The following is a 14,656-nucleotide window of genomic DNA, read 5'->3' as shown; positions in this document are numbered from 1 at the left end:
CACGTACAGAAAGCCTAACAGTGAAGTGGACAACGTTACAGGGAGGAAATCCAGTTTGGCTAGAATGTCAAACGTGGGGGGAGGGGGGTGACAAGAGGTGGAGTCAGATCAAACAGGTCTCACGGGTCAAGTCAGATGAGTGCCAGACTTCCCTTAGCACAAAGAGGACCTTCGGGGCTCCTACTTCAGAACCACCCAAAAAGAGAAGAAAAAATCACGTTCTGCTGAAACCGGCACTGGAGAAGAGAAGATGAAACAATTCTGGAAAGGTCCAGGGCATGCATTTTGAAAACCTACAGAGGCAGACATTCAGGCATATGACTCGCTACCCACAGTGCAAAGAGCACAAGAAACAGGAAAGAGCGAGGAGAAACTAAAACTCAAGGGTGAACTCTGGAACTACCATCCAAAATTTTAAAAAAGAACACGGGATGACATTTTCTAACAGAACAATATGGAGTACAAAGCTATATTACTAGGTAATATATTAGAAATGGCACCATACACAGAAAGATAAAACAGTGGGAGACAGAACCCAGAAATGCATCCAAGGATGTGTGGGAATACAGAAAATTATACAGATTGAATTTCATACCAGAGGAGACAAATCATCGAATCATTGCTACTGGGCTGAGTAATAATTAAATAGAAAAAATGTAAAGGCTATATCTCTAATTAATTCAACAAAAAGAATTCCAGAAGATTAAAAGGTTAAGAAATAAACTTTAAGGGGTTAGGAAAAATACAGGTAAATATTTTCATCCTCTTGACCCAGGGATGGGGTGAGAGAGGCAGGGAGGTGTTTCAATGTTTTTAAAAAGAATCTAGAGTCTCTAAAGGAAAAAAACACAAGAGTTTTGAATACATGAAGACTGTAAGTCCTTTGAAGTGAAAAAAGGGAGCCTCATAAATGGAGAAGAGACTAATAGCAACTAAGAAAAATATTAACAACATATTCAGGAAGAGCAAAACCACAGGAAGAAATTCTACAAATCAGTAAGAAAAACATAAACAGCCAATGGCTGGGTGTTAATCAGCGACAGAGCTGCAGCCAGAGTTGTTCTTAACAGAACGCACGGCCTCAGAGTCATTCGTAAGTGCACAAAATCGAGAAAGCAAACAAAATGAATCCCGAAAAAGCAGGACAGAAGACAAAACAAACAAACAAACAAAAAACCCCACCTAAATAAATCAGGAAATAGAGTAAAACCATAAGAGACAGGTAGATAAATACATTTGTCTCTTTTAAAAGCAAACGAGCAGCAGCAAACATGCTAATCAGGAAAAAAAGGGAAAAAACACACATATAAAACATTAAGGAAGGGAAAAGTCATATAACTATGGATATGGAAAACATTTCAATGAAAAGTCTCTGTATAACTCTCTAAGAAAACTGACAATCTGTGGTAAAAATACAAAAATTCAAAACACTAATATATTAGGTTGTAGGAAAACACTCGCATGAAATGTTGGTGGGAATGCAAAGTGGTACAGCCATGTAACAAATGACATGCGCACATGCGCTCGGGCTCAGGAATCCCACACCTAGCAGGCGAATGCGAAGGCGGACTTGCACAATTATGAAACAGCATATGCACAAGGTTAGTCATGAGAGCATTTGTAAATAAGGAAAGAAAACAAAATGTCCATCAATAAACGATGGTATTTCCACATAACATAATACCATGCAGGCGGGAAAAGCAGTGAAGAGGTCTCTACACTAATATGGAGCGAACTCTGGGAGATGCTGTGAATACGGGAAGGTGCAAAACAGTACACACTGTGTCATCTTTTGGGTAAGAAAGGACCTGGGGAAGGGTGTAAGAGTGAGTGTGTGTGTGTGTGTGTGTGTGTGTGTGCACACACACATGCAAAAAGAAACTGGAAGGATAAGCTAAAAATAATAAAAGGGCGCCTGGGTGGCTCAGCTGGTTGAGCATCTGACTCTTGGTTTTGGCTCAGGTCGTGATCTCATGGGTTGTGGAATCAAGCCCTGAGTTGGGCTCCTCGCTCAGTGGGGGTCTGCTTGAGAGATTCTTTCCCTCTGCTCCTACCCACCCCCCTTCACTCTCTAAAAACAGGTGAGTAAATCTTTAAAAAAAATAATAGTTACCTACAGAGGAAGGGAGGAAACAAGAAAGAGGAAATAGGGATGGAAGCAAGAGCTTTCTGTGTATATCCTGTTACACAGTTTTGACTTTGGAACAAACATCTTACATATTCCAAAATAAAGTCAAATTGAGACTTCAAAAGAATTCTCTAAAACTTGACAATAAACTGAAATGATTTATCAGAATTGTGATATAATGATACAGACAAAAGTGCTTACTTTCCGTGTCTTTGAAACACAGTATTATTTTGACTGTACATAAATATAATCTTAGTAGAATACTAAGTAGAATGTATTCTAAGGGCAAAGAGAAATGAAATCTCAAACTTAATTCAATATTCTAATTTTTAGGAGTCATATTGGTGACTCTTCAAGTTACTGATTACTTAATGCAAGAAAATAGGGTAAGGTTTTTTTAAGAATCAAGGTTTTCAGTATAAGAGAGGAAATAGAAACATGAAACCAAATAAAAAAGGAAAGCTAAAAACTTGTAATGTTAAAAGTGAATTTGAGATTATAAACATGATTTTTGTTTTAAAAATATGTATTTTCTAATATAATCCACTGAAAAGGTCTAGTAATGATAACCAAAGAGCAGTGAGAGTATCAGCTGTCAGATTATATTCTCTAACACCATTCATGACCCCAAAAAACCAAGCAAACATACAAAGAAAGAAAACAACCCAAGTCTCCTTGAAAGGATGACTGGTACCAGGTCTGTGGCAGAATGTACCCAATATTAGCTGGGACATCTTGCACTAGAAATCAAAAAACTTGCAATGACTAGTGGATTGTGTTAAAGGGACACATAAGTCAAAATGATGTGTTATCCAGTGACCAAAGATGAAACTTCAAAGAGCTGAACTTGAAATATAATGAGATATCTGGCAGGTGGATTAGATGTTTTAGACCAACTCTCCTGCCTGAGAACAGCTATAAAAGCTAGACATGTGTGGGTCACCCGGTTGGCTCACTCGGCTCAGTGGCCGACTCCTGATTTTGGCTTGGGTCATAATCTCGGGGTCTTGGGATCGGGCCTTGTGTTGGGCTCTGTGCTCAGTGGGGAGTCTGCTTGAGGATTTCTCTCCCTCTCCCTCAGCCCCACCCCTCGCTTGTGCTTGTTCTCTCTCTTCTCAAATAAATAAATAAATCTTTAAAAAAAAGCTAGACTTTTGTATATACATATATGCATATGTATACACTGTTTAATGGCCTCAGAAAGCTATCAAGGTAGTAAAAAAGTGTAGATCCAAGATTTGGGAAAACAAAGTCTAGAGAAGTAAGCCTGACATTTAAACCACTTTTCCCTTAAAGATGTTTGCTGAAGTATAGCTGAGAGCCTTGAAAACTGAGTAGGTAGGGAAGCTTAGCAAAAGGTTTGACGGGCTCACAGGAGTTAGAGGTGGAAAGGTCAAGTGCTGGAATTCAGGATCTATCAAAAAAGAGGATTTTATGTGGAAGTCCAAGAGGTACACCTGAGTTATACAAGTGAAAAAGAAACAGACCATCCCTCAGAGAGACTCATGTACAGCTGTGAAGCATCTCAGTCAGACTGCATTAAGTCAATCTGGGTGTAATATCGTTCCTAGCCCAGGCAGTTGCCACAAGCAAAAATCCTCTCTGGAGAAAGATAACATCATCCAGGGCCTCGAATTATCTCCATCACTCTTCATATAAAATGTCTGGCACTCAATAAAAATAACCAGGTACATTAAAAGATAAGACCACATAACGGAAAGACGAGAGAAACAACAGACAATAGAAACAGGCTCACAGGAAAACATCAAACACATGCTTTAAAATAACTGGGCTTAACTGTTCAAGGGCAAGACCGAGAATTTTGGCAGAGAACTGTAAACTACAAAAAACAACCATACGAAAAAAAATCATGAGGTTAAAAATACAATAACTAATGAAGAACTTAATGGATGACTTAAATAGCATATGAGACACAACTGAAGAGAAAATCAGTAAAGTAGAAAATAGCTGATAAGAAAATATCCAGGATAAAAAAAAAAGGCACAGAAACAATATTTTAGAGATTGACACTAGCTGAGAGATATATTAGGCAACAAATTCAAGAAGCATTATGAATTCTAAGCAGGATAAATCTGACAAAAACAGATTGTGCCCTAAGTACATAACAGTAAAACTACTGAAAACCAAAGACAGAGTATTTTACAAGCAGCCAAAGAAGGACAATCTGTGATAATCCTCCTCTGTATGTACTTAAGATCTACACATATTTCTGTATGTGCGCAATGGTTCATGAAAAAGTTTTTTTTTAAAGAATGTAATGAGTTCAAACATATTCAATATATAAAACTCCATGAGTTTAATAATGTAATACTTTAAAAAATGAGAAAGAGGAATCTCTCACCTCCCGAGCCCACCAGTTCACTGAATGACATTATAAGTAAATGGGCCTCCAGCTTCTTACTCTAAAAACTGGAGATTAAAAGGGAGTAATTAAGCCTTTGACTTTCCTTTATGAACTGTATTTCAATTACCCTGTCTGATGAAGAAATGTTCTTCTAGAAATATTATAGTTAATGAAAAATGTTGAAAACAAAAATGTTGCAATTCTTAACTAAGTGACTCATTAGGGCAACACTCATCAATGGTTAGAACTACGCTATGAGGTGAAGTGGAACATCACAGTGGAGAAATCAGGCTGTCCCCATCTGAAACCACCGACCAATCTTAGGCTCACTAAGAGTACATAAGACAACCACGCCTCCTAACACGTGGAGCAAACAGTATCACCTATGAAGTAATCTGGCCAAGAAAGAAGAATCTGAATCTACTCAACCCTCTAAAGCTAACTTCCATTTACAGTAAATATGAGGGAGAGAACAAGTTAAACACTACCAGAGGAAGCCAAAGGATATGCTTGGGATGTGGAAGATTCTACAGGACGAATGGCCATTTCTGCAACATAATAATGGTATGATGAGGGGAAGAAATGGGGGAGGAGTCGCTCTAGATTAAAAGAGATGTAACAGATGTAACAGCCAAATCTATGAATTTTTATTTAGGACTCTGATGTTAGCACTGCCGACAGCCTTATGAGACTGCTGGAGAGATCCGAATGTGTTGTGTATTAGATCACACCTAGAAAATATTGCTACTTTTGTTAGGTGTGATTACCATACGTGATTACGAAAGAAGAGGTTAGTTTTAGAGACACATACCAAAATATGAAAGACTAAAATTCCAATATTTACTCTGAAATACTGCAGCAAAGAGGAAGGTTCAGATGAAAGATATATGACAAAATCTAATGGTTGACTCTAGATAGTTGGCATATCGGGGTTCATTAAATACCTTTTGCGTTATGTTTGAATTTTTTTCATAACAAATATTTTCTTAAGTTGACAAACCGAATGAAAGGGAAACCTGTCAGGTAAATACAAATCATTCAAGTTGACCTATAATCAAATTAAAAATGCGAAGAGAACTACACACAAAAAAAGTGAAAGACTTGTCAGAGATAAACTCTTGAAAATGGTGACTGTGCTCATCTAGTTTTATGAGTAATGCCTTTATATCTTCAGGGAATATGAAACGACTATCCCTTCAAGCTTTCATTTACTTTATTTTTTAAAGTTTTTTTTTTCTTTCTTTCTTTCTTTCTTTCTTTCTTTCTTTCTTTCTTTCTTTCTTTCTTTCTTTAAGAGAGAGAGTGAGCGAGTGCATGAGCAGGGGATGGACGGGGGAGGAGAAGAGGGAGAGGAAGAATCTTAAGCAGCTCCATGCCCAGGGCAGAGCCTAACTCAGGGTTCAATCTCACGACCCTGAGATCATGACCTGAGCTGAAATCAAGAGTTGGATGCTTAACTGACTGAGCCGCCCAGGCACCTCTGAAGATTTTTAAGTAATCTCTAAACCCAATGTGGGGCTTGGACTCACAACCCGGAGACCAACAGTCTCACTCTTCACTGTCTGAACCAGCCAGGCGCCCCACACTTTAAGCTTTTAAATCAGAAAAAAAAGATAGTTTCTCATTTTTTCCTTAAATGAGGGTAGCATAACTGATATCAAAGTATGGTAACGTTAGCTCAAAAATGAAAACAAAAGCCAATGTCACTAAAATACTCAAAATATATACACATCAAGGTCAACACTGCTAAAAAGTTCTATAACCCAAGTATTTTCAGGAATTCTAGAATTGTACAATACTAGGAAATCTATTGATGTAATCAGAGTAAATATTCAAAGGAGAAAAAAGTTATGGTCGTCCTGGTGGATTTTTAAAAGGAATTTGAGAAAAGTTAAATTAAAAAGTTGTTTGGTAAAGTAAGAGGGCCTTCATTTGAAAAATGCACAATGGACACAAACACGTAATTCAAAAAAGATAAAAACATTAAGATATGTTCATTTTTGCTAGTTTAAAAATACCCATTAAAATGATAACACTATCCCCCCCTTTTTTTTGACATTTCACCTTGACACAAATAACAAATCTAATTCCCAGTGTTGTCAAGAAGAGAGGAAATGGGATTCTCAACAGAGTCCTGACGGAAGTGTAATCTAACACAACTTGCCCACGTTTCAACGTTATCGATACATACTAAAACAAGTCTTTAAAAGTGCACAGACTCTTCTGTGCCTGTAATTCTAATACTAGAAATTTATCCTAAGGAAATAAAACTGTGCTCAAGGATTTAGCCTTGTGGATGTTTACTGTATAATAATGAAAAATTCTCGTTACCCCTGAATTCGCTTTCTACCACAGCCTTACCAAGCCACCACAAGTTTAGCAGCTTACAACAATGCAAACTTCTTATCTCACAGTTCTGAAGACATTCGGGTAGGTTTGGCTGGTTCCTCTGTCCTGGGTCTCATGAGGCCAAATTCAAGGCGTCAGCTGGGCGAGGCTCTTATCTGGAGGCTCTGGGGGAGAATCTCTTTCCAAGTTCATTCAGGTTGTTGGCAGAATTCAGTTCCTCCTGGCTGCAGAGCTGAGTTTCCTATTTTCTTGCTGGCGGTCAGCTGGAAGTCTCTGTTAACAGCTTCAGGCTGCCTGCATCACATAGCCCCTTCCATCTTCAAGCCGGCAATGGCGTGTCAAACCCCTCTCAGCTTTGAATCTCTCCGACTCCCCCTTTGGGCATATCTCTTCTACTGGAGCTGGAGAAAGTTCTCTACTTTTAAGGGCTCATGTGTTTTGATTGGGTCCACCTAAATAAGCCAAACTAGCCTCCTGATCTTAAGGTCCATAACCTTACTTACATCTGTTAAGTCCCTTTGGCTGTGCAACTTACCGTATCCACAGGTTCTGGGGATTAGGACTTGGACACTTTTCAGAGGTCATTACTCTACCACAGTTACCCAAGGGTCATTACACCCGCCACAATCCCAAATGTCCAACAGTAGATGATTGGTTAAATAAATTGTTGTACACCTGGACAATGGAATACCATGTAGTTATTCAAATGATGGATGTCAGACAAGTTAGAATGGACTGCTAGAAGGACAGAAGCAAAGAGGCAGGTAATAAAGCAAGTTCAGTAACACGTTAATTGTAGGGTCTAGGTGGTAGGTATATGGGTATTCACTGTAAAAATTTCTCAACTTTTCTTGTGTATTTGAAAATTTTCATAAGATGATGTTGGGGAAGGAACAATTAGTCCAATGATTTTTCAAGCCCTACCCTCCTCATCAATGGTCTTCAAACAACGCTGGGTGAAAATCGAGGTGTTTATGAGAATTCTAGCAAAGCAGCAGCAAATAAGCTTCTGCATAAGGTTTACAAGGAGACTAAATTTCAAAGAGCATTAAATATCGCTCCACTTTATTTTTCAGATAATTAGCAAAATTAAAATAGGAAAAAAATAATATAGGATGCAGTTCTTAAATCATTAATTTAAAAACCAAATTATATCTTATGCTTGAGGCATTTTTATTTTCAAAAAGGAAGTTCTCTCTAAAACAATTAACACATAAAACAAATGCTGTCTCGATTTAATTATTTCTCAGTGGGAAACAACAAACCTACCCCACAGTTTAACAAAATTTGACAAAACAAATCCTCAGTTGTGACGAACAAAATATCAAATAACCACAGAAGACAATGATTTCGCAAACAGTAACTGAGGGCCCACATCGGGACCCGCGGCATTGCTTGAAGCACTGAGAATAGGTAATGAGCATATAAAATTAGGTGCAGTGCTTGACTTTTATTTCACCTTGGGAGTTATAAAATCCTGCCTAATTTCGTAAGGCAGAAATTTCTCAAAAACGCTTCTCTCAAGATACGTAAGGCATTTTACATAAAAACCCAACTTAGTATTTTCACTTGGCAATCATATTATGAATATAATTGAGGGAGGCTGAACCTCAATCTGACACCAAAAACTATTTTCACGGACTCAAATCAGGAGCAATTACTCTGTATCTTAAAGACTTCCCAGTTTTATGAAAACTTGGCCAGAGCTACAGAAGAGGAGTACTGCCACAAGAGTTAATAGCCCAGGCTCTAGGGTCAGCCTGACTGGCCTTGGAATGTGACCTTGGGCAAGATTCTAAACCTGGACTTCCTTATCAGCAAAACTGTTACAGCAGAGGGGCAACAAGATAATGAATATAGAACACCTATCCCAACGCCTAACATATAGTAGCAGTTAGTAGTTGTAGCCTTACTAGGAAAAGCAATAGTAACAATGAATGAGAGTTTCCTATTAGATACAGATGTGCTTCCCAGGTATATGAACTCTATCAGGCACTAAGACAAACAACTGTAATGTTTCTGACTTACGCTTTCATGTCTATTTAAAGAGAAGTGCCTCCATGATGTTGAAATTTGAATTCTAGAACCTCTGAGTGCATTGCCGTGAAATGCACCGAGCTGTGAATCTGAGATCTTTAAGAACCTAAATGTTAATGTTATATTAAATGGCTAATTCCTTTAGGAAATGCTGTATTCAAAAATACTCCAAGTCTAATGCTGAAATATAGGTGACCCCTGATTGAAGACAGTTTGATTTGAAACCCACTGCATTATAACTATATTCCACATAATGTCCAAAGTTGTATTTATGGTTGTCTAATGACTGGGATCAATGCCTACATTTTGCCCAAACAACTGCCAACGCTCACAATTCAGTCAAGGTCAGTAGCAATGAGGGTGACTTGGTCGTCTGCTACAATTAAAGCAACGGATCACTGAAAAAGTTGCCATGGAAACTGCCTATCGCCCAGCAATTACCATTCAAAAACTTTGGGAGGCAATTCTGTATTAAATTTGCAATTTATTTCTTGTGGCAGAAACAAATTTTAAAAGCAGTTTGAAGGTCCTTAGAGTAATGAGGAATGCTTACGATAAGAAGAATTACTAAAATAAGATGTCTTTAGTGTGTCATTGGACTTACATTTTCAAAAAGCCTCAAAGGCACCCAAAAGTATATATAAACTCAGTTTTTATCTTACTATTGTCTGTAATAAAGGGTCACAAAATACACATTGATCGTTCATTTTAATTTACTTTTGGGGAATGGAACTTAACCTATGACACTGACATGGATCTGACTTACAATGCCTTACCGCCGGATCAGGCTTAGTAATCAAAGAAGCCATGAGTTGGGGCTGCCTGCCATTTTGCTATATAATGCTGACTTCTTTGTAAGAGAAAGATGCCTGATTTTATTCTCTGGATATTTTTCCTGGAAAACAGTTTGTAGAAACAACTACCAATATGTAAAAGATAAAATCAAAATAGGATGGGAAAAACCCTAATGTAGCATAAAGGAAATCCTTTTTTAGAGGCAAAGAAAAAGTTGATACTCACATAGAAATAGAGAAAAAGGCTATTAAAAGGAGTCTCTACAGTTAAAATCTACTTGGCAAGGAGGAAGGTGATTCCCCCTTTTCTTATCTCCTGTTCCACTTCTTTAGTCTACTTGTATCAGTTGGGAATAAGGAAAAGATTTTGTTATCAGGAAGGTATGAAATGCAAACAAAAGACATTTTAGGGTAATGAGAACAGGGTAACAAGAAAACTTTCAAGCACAAGTCTTAGTATCAATGGTAACAAAACTCCAATTCACTTGGTGGCATTTCTCTTAAAAGCACAGTGACAGTACCAGGAAGTAATAACAAAGATGTAGCTTTCCTACAGTTTATAGACCATTAAGTGGCAATTTAGTGATAATCCCCTTCAGCCAGCTGTTTGTAAGTAGGAGACAGGCAGTTTCAGTCCAAAGTCAGAGATGTTGTCAGACATGCACCAGCACAAGTGGGACGGACTGTGGGTGCTGCCTCACCACGTGGGCATCCATCACAAGCCTGGGCTGCAACACAAAGCCTTTTGTAGTGGATACTGTTCGCTTTACTTCGGCAAGGACCCAAATGTGCACCGCAGCAATTCCAGAACAATCTCTACCTCATTTCATCAATAAAGCCAATGTTCACTTAAAATTTTCCTGAATATCATTTGGTTTTACCAAGAGATCACACCAGGAGCTGGGTGAACAAGAACTCTCAAATATCCAAAGAACTGGAAAATGGCAATGTAAAATCAATTTTAGCAATTTAGCTATACTCTTTTAATATAAGTGCCTCTCTAAGCAAAATTCTTAGGAAGCAGTTTTTCTCCCTGTAGGTGTCTGATTTATACTGAGGAAACATGTTATGACATTATTTGAACTAATTTACTGGTTTTTATTTATTCCACAGTCACTGTTAACTCTCTTTGGTGTACCCGACAAATGATGAGAACCTTCTTAAAGACCTCAACTTTATGTCAATTAAAATCTGAGGAAACTGGATGGGGAATCAAACACGTTGAACAAAAAGAGTATAAAAATTTTAAGACACACAAAGACCTGGAGGGAGATATTAACAATGAATTAACTGCATACACAATATGCCAGTTACAAACTGCCTTTTATAAAAGCTCTCAAAACAGTTGCTGTCTGAATATTCCTTACCCTTCTAAGAGCTTTGGTAACAGCAAGGATACTGAACACCTGCCCAGGATTCTGCGCTCCCCTGTAATTTACTGGCCATGGTAGGTCTGGCTCAATGTACTCTAGGCAGCTGGGAAGTTTTATTAACTCCTGCAGGTTACTGGGCTAATTGATGCAATTTAATCAATCCTCCCAGTAGCTACCCATTAGCCCACACAATATTCCCAGGTGAAATCTGTCATTCATTGAACAAATACCAATTGACGGCTGTTATGAAAAGGTGCCCGACTAGAAGCAGTACTGAAGCAGGGACCAACGATGTAACCCCTGCCTGTACAGAGTTTGGAGTCCAGTGGGAAAGTTGGGAATTGTGGGAAACGCAATGAAGGCAAAGAAACGGAAGAAACAAGAGTATAAACAAATGCAATTTAGACAGAGACCCCAAATAAAGCAGCACAGGCAGGATCTCATTTAAGACTTCACATCAGAATGCTTTTGGGAGTTCCAGGCAGTGTCCTTAGAGATCTCCAATTAAATAAGAATACCAGAAGTAGGAGAAAACGTCTAATTGTGGAATGTGTAATTTTTTAGCAGTTTTAGATAATTTCTCTTGAATTACCAACAATCAGACTAAGGCTTACGGCATGAGGGTGCTGATGAGTCTGCTACTTTCCAGGCTAAGACAGAGAATAATGCATTAAACTCAGTTTCGCAAATGATCCCAAATATTTATTGCACGTGAGGGTTTGGTTTCCTGTTCTTATTTTTCTTTTCCCTAAACTTTAAATTTCATCAAAGTCACAAATTAGTCTAGTTTAAAAGTCAAGACTACTACTAGATTTGAAGCAAGAGCAGTCCAAAGCCACCTTCTGCTTCCCTCTAACCACCGGTACCACCCCCTCACCCCCAGCCATAGAGGCAAGGATATTTGAACCATTTTATCTGTCTCTTCTGACATCTGTATTCTTTTTTTTTTTTTTAAAGATTTTATTTATTTATTCAACAGAGATAGAGACAGCCAGCGAGAGAGGGAACACAAGCAGGGGGAGTGGGAGAGGAAGAAACAGGCTCATAGCGGAAGAGCCTGATGTGGGGCTCGATCCCATAACGCCGGGATCGCGCCCTGAGCCGAAGGCAGACGCTTAACCGCTGTGCCACCCAGGTGCCCCTGACATCTGTATTCTTAATTCTGAAAGAGTACGTGCTGGTATCTCTTAATTTTTAATTTTAAATTATCTATTGACTTCTTACCCTTGAAAACTGAGGTTTTTCCTCTTCGAAATTAATTTTAAAATCAGCTTCAATTTTTCTAAGTTTACTACACTATTGAAAATACCCATTTTTTAAACCACCACATGAAAAAGAGACAACTAAAAAGAAATAGGTGTCTTTCTAAAATGCTAAAAGAATGGAAAGCAAGATTTAACTGGGAATCTGAGAAAAAGCTTCTGCCTCAAATATTACGGCCCTGCTTTGAGACAATAGCAGTTAACCAAAGGGCCTTGTATCTGAATGTCTTCTCTGCAAAATGAGGGACAGGAACAATAACTTCTCATGCTCTTGGTATTGGAGTTGAATCGGAGACTGTGAGACTTCTGGAGAATTTTCCAGAGCACCTTCTAAATTCAGTTAGGCCTCTCCACACTGTACCCCATGGTCACTCTCTCTGACGGACAGGTTTCTTTGTAACCCTCAGAATATGACGAAACCTAGGTGGTGGTTTTATTCCTTTTCTTTTTTCTCTTTTGTTTTCTCCTCTTTTCTAAGAGTCTGGCATTCCCAACAGGCACAAAAGTGATCCTGCTGGCTTTCTCTCCTGCTCCTGTGCTATTAGATTTAATTTGTGTGCTTTTATAACTTTGTACTTACGCCCACGGGCTTTTGAACAATGGGCACCCATTCAATAAATCCAAGAAATAAATGACTTGATGATTGTAAGTGCTTTGAACTCAATGGACAGAAGGCTCTACATAAGTAATATTATAGTAAGGACACAAGAATGTAAGATTGAAAAGAAAAAAACAATCTAAAGCTTTTTTGGAAGTCTAACACACAGACACACACCCTCTCTCCCTCCAACATCCTTTGTTACACAGCTTGCATTTTCCTCATTTGTACTCAGTTCTTAAAATCTCTTCCTCTCTATTTTTAGAGACAATAATGACAAACATTTGTAAAGCAAAAATGCTTTAAGGAGTATTTCCTTTGAACCATGGATGTGATGGTGACTGCGAAGCTTGCTATCTAACTTAACAGATGCTTAAATATGTCCTAGAATCTCATGGAAGTAATCCCAGGGCTATGATGGGGCTCTCCGGAGCTTCCTATAACCGGAGTTGTATAAACACACTTATGATTTTCATTCTTTCCACTTGGTTTACTAACCATAACTCAATTTAAAATCTGACATAAAGATTTAAATTAATGAGGATATTCAGCTACTATGAGGTTTATTATTGTAAATTATTAAAGTACTAATATAAAACGTGCATTTTAAACAAGCTTAACTCTTACCATCCGCTCACATAAGAACTTCATAAAGTCGAGTATGTTAAGAAATAGAAACAGGTAAGACATACGCTAAGGTAGGAAAGGCTGACTAGGAGATCGAGAATAATTAGTTTTGTACTTCCTTTCTGTCCTAGACTTCAATTTAAAAATCTAACCTCTGGAAGAATCTTCTCATGATTAATCTAGCTACCTGTCCACTTATACTATTCAAAATAATTCCCATTTTTACATGCCCAGATACTATCTCTGTTTTGTCAAATCCAGTGGACATGTTTCAACCTTCATGTCATCCTCACTCTTCAACCCATAGTCAGCTCACCATTTCTTCCTAAGACACACCCACCTGGCACCATGCGCGTGGCGTTTACCCAATTCCCCGTTACAAGCATTTCCTCTTGTAAAGGTTGGAGGCCCCTCAGAGCTCTGGACTGGTCCCTCTCTCTCCTTCTCATGCCACTTTCTCTCTCACTGTGCTCTCTCATCAATTGCCATGACTTTGAATATCTTATTCAGGTGGACAACACCTGTATTTCCACCTCCAGTCGAGACTACTCTGAGTTCCAAGCCACTGTACTGTCATCTCTCATCAGGCTGATTTAACCGGCCTCAATCTCAATTGTGACCTCTTTAGAATCACCTGTCTTTTTTTTTTTTTTTTTTAAAGATTTTATTTATTTATTCGACAGAGACAGAGACAGCCAGCGAGAGAGGGAACACAAGCAGGGGGAGTGGGAGAGGAAGAAGCAGGCTCATAGCGGAAGAGCCTGATGTGGGGCTCGATCCCAGATCGCCGGGATCACGCCCTGAGCTGAAGGCAGACGCTTAACCGCTGTGCCACCCAGGCGCCCCTAGAATCACCTGTCTTAAACACTTTTTCAAAGGCACATCAGACCAGTCACTCCACTGTTCAAAACCCTTCAATGACTTTATGCCAAACCATGGATAACCCCCAACTCCTTACAATGAACAGCCCACCAGGCCTGGCATAGCCTGACAATGACCTATGCTTCCAGGTATATTTAATACTACTCTCCAAGATGTTCTGGCTTGCTTACACTTTGCTGAATAAATAGAACTCTGTCCTCCTGCAGGGCCTTTGAATATGCTGTTTAAAACACTCTACCCC

At 38.7% G+C, this 14,656-nt stretch overlaps 1 protein-coding gene across 3 annotated transcripts in view; it reads right to left on the bottom strand.

Annotated features, from left to right (window-relative positions):
* Positions 1 to 14,656, bottom strand: part of DYM (dymeclin) — a 334,659-nt gene that overhangs the window by 81,974 nt on the left and 238,029 nt on the right. The gene's annotated exons all lie outside the window — the stretch shown is intronic.

This window comes from Ursus arctos, unplaced genomic scaffold (genome assembly GCF_023065955.2).
Source record: "Ursus arctos isolate Adak ecotype North America unplaced genomic scaffold, UrsArc2.0 scaffold_17, whole genome shotgun sequence".
Taxonomy (NCBI): Eukaryota; Metazoa; Chordata; class Mammalia; order Carnivora; family Ursidae; genus Ursus; species Ursus arctos.
The sequence above is the reverse complement of the archived record's forward strand: the minus strand, read 5'-3'. Positions and strand labels throughout refer to the sequence as shown.